At 47.4% G+C, this 6,000-nt stretch overlaps 1 protein-coding gene across 1 annotated transcript in view; it reads left to right on the top strand.

Annotated features, from left to right (window-relative positions):
- The first annotated feature begins 2,379 nt into the window (after window positions 1-2,379).
- Window positions 2,380-6,000, top strand: part of PIK3R1 (phosphoinositide-3-kinase regulatory subunit 1) — a 76,350-nt gene continuing 72,729 nt past the window's right edge. Inside the window, exon 1 of the mRNA XM_080933774.1 lies at window positions 2,380-2,579. The gene's annotated coding sequence lies outside the window, so the exon portion shown is untranslated. The remainder of the gene's footprint in view (window positions 2,580-6,000) is intronic.

Genomic DNA, 6,000 nt, shown 5'->3' with positions numbered 1-6,000 from the left:
TGGAAATACTATAGCAGTGATGTGTGGGAAAGTATGAATTCAATACAAATGAAACAGATTATTTGGTGCCTTTGTATGGAAAAATTATTTTCTTTTCATGTGACCCTCTTTGGACATAGCTGTGTGTTGTGTTCAGTTATAATGAAAAAAAGAAAGTCAAAGAATGTGTAAGTGCATAATCAATTGCTGAAGACCTTTCTACACGAGGAAGTGCAATTGGGAATTTTATGGCTGAATAGAATTCTATGTTGGAGCCCCTTTCCAAGACTCCAGTGAGCACAGAGGGAGGAGAGAGCTAGCCATGTTTGTATTTTCAGCTTCTTCAGAGGAGAGGAAAACATTTGTGAATGTTTTATCACTTTAATTGTCTCAGTTTGGATTGGATTCAAGGACTTCTACCACAGGAAACACATAGTATTGTCATCCTCCAGGGGGTTCTTCATCACAGACTACAAAGAATGTGCCCTGTTATCTTGGTTTCTAATGGCCATGATTAAATACTCTGACTGCAGCAACTTATAGGAGAAAGCGTTTAATAGTTCAGAGCAGTCAAAGCCATAGAAACTTGAACTAGCTGGTCACCTTATACCCTCAATCAGAAAAGAGCAACAAAAAATATATGCATGCATCACACATTTTGCTTTCTCCTTTCCTAAAGAATAGAATTTCCTGCCCAGGGAGTGATTCTACTCATAATTAAGATGGATCTCCCTATACAAATTAACATAATCAATATTTAGAGTGATCCTATAAAGACTAGGCTGGTTTGAACTTGGGACTATGGTCCCAGGTTCAAAGTGTTGGGATTACAGGTGTTTGTCACCACATCCTGAATGGTGGATAAAATTTTTTAAAAGGATGAACTTATTTATTTATTATATATAAGTACATTATAGCTGTCTTCAGACACACCAGAAAAAGGCATTGGGTCCTGTTACAGACGGTTGTGAGCCACCATGTGGTTTCTGGGAATTGAACCCAGGACCTCTGGAAGAGCAGTCAGTGCTCTTAACCACTGAGCTATCTCTCCAGCCCCAGGTTAAATCTTAAATATGATGTGGGTAGCACACTACTTTTGTCTTTAACAGATACCAAGAGTAACAGAAGCTTTAGTACCTGAATAGTATACTGAGAGATCTTTGTTCTGTTCGAATGGGAGTCACCTTTAAACGTGATTGCATTTGCTAAACATAAACTGTGAATTTCATTTTTCCCCTCTACTTCAAAAACTCACAGAATATACTACCACATTTAGAATTTGATAATAGATTAAGTACTTGGTTAAGAAAAAGTAGTATTATTGACAACACTGGGGAATAGCTGAAAAAGGAACTTTTGGGCAAGAAGGGTTGGTTCCTGAACAACAAAATAAATCATATCTTGGGAGCAAAATTTAAAAAGTCCATGAGTTCTTGAACGTTTTTATGAGGAAAAAACATGGGCTGACATTTTATTATGGGAAGGTTGGGCCTATATCACTTTTTTCTTGAGCAGCTTCCGTAGTGGTTTATACTCCAAGGATCTACATTTTTACATTTAAGAAACCATAGACTTCATTTGAGCTTCTCCAGCCTATCGGAAGCATTAGAAGGCGTGGACTGGCTGAATGACCTACATAGGCTCTGGCTTGCAAGGACTGCCAGAGACCATTTGGTGTGCGTCCTCCTTACTGAACTCTCCTTTTCCTCTAGTCCCGCCTTGGTTCCTGGAGGCAGCCGTGCCAGGCATTTGCAGGCGGCTGCAGGCTGCGAGCACTCTTTGCTCCAGCTCACCCTTTCACCCCTCCTTCACCCCGTGAGTGCCACGCCGGGTGGCGCGGTTTTTCTGACCACTAGGGAAGCTGGGCAGGCGAGGCCAAGAATTACAGGGCCTCCCCGCTTTAGCGAGCCATTGCATTAGCATCCTCCTGAACCCAGCCACAGTGCTGACACTCTAGTGGATTCGAAAGAGGCAGGGTCTCGCAGACAGCAAGCAGGGTTCCAGGGAGGCCTGAACTTTCCCACCTTTCCTGATCCCCTTTTGAACTCCTTGCTTCGGGCCGGGAGACGCCCCGCAGCCGAGGCAGCCTTAAGCGCGCGGAGCTAGAGCGCTCCATAGCGGAGGGCGTGCGCTGTCCAGTCGCTCAGGGCACCCCGTGCCGGGGGCGGAGGCGAGGGCAGCGCGGGTGGGGTGGGGGCGGGGTAGGGTCGGCTGCACGGAGCGCAACGCCTGGACCCTGGTAGCCCGCCCAGAGACTGGCAGAGGCGGAGGGCGCGGCTCCGGCGATGGGGGCGGGGCCTCGGACGCTGATTGGTGTGTATCTGGGGGCGGGACGCAGGGGCGGGCTCGGGGTGGGGCTGGCGCCAGACGCTGGAGCTGCGGGCTCCAGGCGAGGAGTTGCAGCAGCTGGAGCCGAGTTGGAGGAAACAGCAGTAACGGCGGTGGTGGCGGCGGCGGCGGCGGCGGCGAGGACGGCTGTGCAGCCAAGGAACCGGGACAGCGAAGCGCCGGCGGGTCGCAGCTGGATCGCAGAAGCCTGTGAGCTTGAGAGGCCGCTGAAGCCCAGGCCAGGCAGAGGAAGGAAGCGAGCCGACCCGGAGGTAGGCGGCGGCGGCGGGTCCCGGTGTGCCCGGGAGGGGGAAGCGGTGCGAACGCGCACGGCCGCTGCTCTTCCTGTCACCGGCAGCCACTTCTGTTGCCGAGCCACTCAAGGGGAAGCAAGCCGGCTGCCAGCCTCTAGTCGCCAGCATCTCTCGGCCACTGGGAAGCCTTCTGGGGCAGTGACCAGTTTGTGTGGTCGCGGCCACCTCCTGCTTTCATTTCCTCCGTGCTACCCCGGGCCGGCTCTGCTTGTCGCCGGGCGCGTTCGGTCCTGGAGTTGCCAGCGGTCACCGGCTTCCCTCCTCCTCCGTCACCTCACCTCACGCTTCCGAGGGTCCCCGATCGCCTTGCAGGTTTCTGAGGCCGGGAGCACGCGAGGAGAGCGCCTGGATAGCTGCCTTTGCGTTAGCACGGTGTACCCTCCAGGCCCGGCAGCCGCAGCCGGGGTCTCCGGCCCGGCTGGGCCTCGGTGGTCCTGGGTGCTCGCCCCCAGCCCCCGCCCTCCGAAGTTTGCCTCCCTCCCCTTCCGGGGTGGGGGAAGTGCGCCTTGGGGCGGCCGGTGGTTAGGGCTCTAGCTCGGCGTCTGGCGCCCGCCGGGCTTGGGCAGGTTGCTGGAGGCATAATGAGTGGGATCCTGGCACCGCCCGGAAATCCAGCTTTTCCTAACGCGGGGCGACCCTGGAGGGACTTGCCCAGCAATAAGCTGCGGGCTGGGGAGGACCGGCCCGCGTGCAAGCCGGAGCTAAAATATCTTGGGGGAATTGTCTGCAAGCCACTTCCTTCCCAAAGGCAGAAACTGCCCGGCAGATCACGAGACAAAGAGAATAGAAACGCTCTGGCCAGGCACGCATGTACAGAAATGCATTTTGGTAACCAGCTTTCGCGCACAATAACGCAAGGGTGTGAGCTGAGTGGCTGTGACATGTTGAACGCTGTGTGCCGGCACTGGATTCAGGGGAATTCTGCTCCCGGCGCTAGTAATACCGGAAAGGTCTCACTTCCACCGTTAATTCTTGAAGGGGCTGCAGGCTCTATTGCTGTACTGGTGTGAATTTATGCTTTATTTAGGGTTTCATGATTTTAGGGCTTAATTTTCCTCCCTTTCTTTTCCTGTCTTTTTCCTCTTTGTCAGACAGTGTAAAATAGGAAAGGATGAAGCAGTTCCGGGTTTTGAGTGTAGCACGAGATTGACATTTCAGTGAGATCAGAGTTTCAAGTTTTAGGTGATAGGATTACTCACAAAGCTGATTGACCGAGCCCATCTTAATATCTCATTAGCTTGTCCATGTTGAGCACTTGCAAGATGGTAGATTATGAGCTAAGGGAGCTTGTAGTAGGCAGATGGGTTTATTTCTGTCACAGAGTAGGTTAGTAGATTTCTGAAGTAAATGTCATTAGGACTTCAGGGGCTTCTGCACAGGTGAGACGCCCATGCATTGATTGTTACTGAGCAGGGAACCAGCACCCCAAGGGCCATTCTCTCTCTCTCTCTCTCTCTCTCTCTTCTCTCTCTCTCTCTCTCTCTCTTTCTTTTTTGACAGTTGCACTCAAGCAGATCATTTTCTTAAGCACAGAAGTTGCTTAAACTTTGGACAACATGTGGTTTTGCTTATTACAAAGAAAATGATCCTGGTTTTTCTTGCACCTCTTTTGGTTCAAAGGCAGGTTTAAATGGAGGAAAGTCCTTGCCATGCAGAGAGGTTCTGTGCAACACCACCGCTGGCTGCCTTCCTCTAAGTGCTAAGGCCCACACTACTTTTCTACAGCAATCTGTCAGTTTTTATGATTTGAAGAAAGTTGGATGGAGCTGATACTGGCTCTCAAACTGTTGTGGGCGTTTGCTTTTGACTTTCATCTTGCACTGGGACCTGTTCCTCGTTGCATAACAGAACTTAGCCACGTGCATATTGTTATCTGCTGTTTTATTTGCATTTTAATGATAGCATTTTGCTTTTTCACATCTGGGATGCACTGTAGTTATGTTTTTAAAAAAGTATTTCACTGCCCACACACTCTATTTATTGTTTTCTTTAGCTCTCTGTGTGTGTGTCTGTCTGTCTTTGGTACATTTCTAGTATAAAGTTAGTTTGGGAAAACTGAGCAATTAAACACATTATAGAAACATGTACTTTGGCTTGCTGACGGTGGGTGGTGTGCATGTATCTTTTGGAAATGTTAATTGCACCTAACCTGAGTGGTGCACCCCTTGTCCTTATTTTCTTTTATTAAATTTATAAATTGTATACAACAGTGGGTTTGGGGACATTTTAATACATGTAGTACCATATTTTGTTCATATTCATTCCCCTGTTAACCTTTTCTTCTCTCTTCCCCTCTCAGGCTAATGTCTTAAAGGCTTTGAATCTTAAGCTCAAGTTTATTCCGCTTACACAGACTTTGTACCCTTAAAAGTATTGGCTATTCCTTCAAACTTTTCCTGAGAACACCATGGAACTTTTAAGTTTGCTATGCTGACTGAAATTTCTTTTCTGCTCCTCTTTCTCCTAAGTAGTTCAAATGAAGTGTTCTTAACGGCATTCACTTTGAGAAGATCATCTACATATTGTTAAAATAGGAACAGTTCTGGTTCAGCTTTTATTGTGTTTGCATTTTTGACTTGCAAAATGTGTTCTATTGGATAAAGAGATAGTAAATGAGTCAACTGGGGAAAATGGTTTTATGGTCAAGTAGTGTATACAAGCTGAGCTAATGTTTGCATGTGAGCTTTTACTTTTAATCTCTCACGAATAAGGTGTACACATGAAGAAGGAATTAGCTCCTGTTAGTCTGTTAGGCATATTAGGTCAAACACAGCACCCCTTGCATGATGTAGGGCTTTGCCAGCTAAGGCAGGAAATGAAGCATCCTGATGAAGCTTTGGAAACCAGAAAGTCACCCGAGAGTTGAAGGGATTATTAGCTGTATGTGGGGGAATGTACTTAGTTTGGAGGCAGTGTCTCATGTAGTTTACACTTGAACTCTTGATGTAGCAGAACTTTGCATTCTTGAGCCCTTCATGTCGATCTATTCTGTCACCAAACTCAACTGTCAGTTTTGTTTTTTTAAGACAGTTGTGACTAACTTTTAAAACACTCATTGCAATTTTTAAAGCCTCCTTTCTAATGAAATCCTTTTTTTGTTTTTTTGTTTTTTTGGTTTTTTTTTGGTTATGGTTTTGCCAATACTCTTATTGAAACCACTTGCCTAAATTACTGGAAATTAAGGCTATTTCTTATACACCAAGCCAAATGAACTGAAGATAGAGTGTTTAAAAACTTATAGCTTGTCTGTTTGACTCATGCTAGTCCCCAATCCCCCAACCCCCTGGTTTTTGGAGAAATGTGCAATAAGTGTAGTACCAGCTTACTTGTTCTGCCTCCTTTGCAAACCGTAAAGTAAATCAAATATATACCCGTAAGC

The sequence above is a fragment of the Micromys minutus genome, assembly GCF_963924665.1.
Source record: "Micromys minutus genome assembly, chromosome: 20".
NCBI lineage: Eukaryota > Metazoa > Chordata > Mammalia > Rodentia > Muridae > Micromys > Micromys minutus.
Note: the sequence above shows the minus strand (reverse complement) of the source record. Positions and strands in the feature narration are given on the sequence as shown.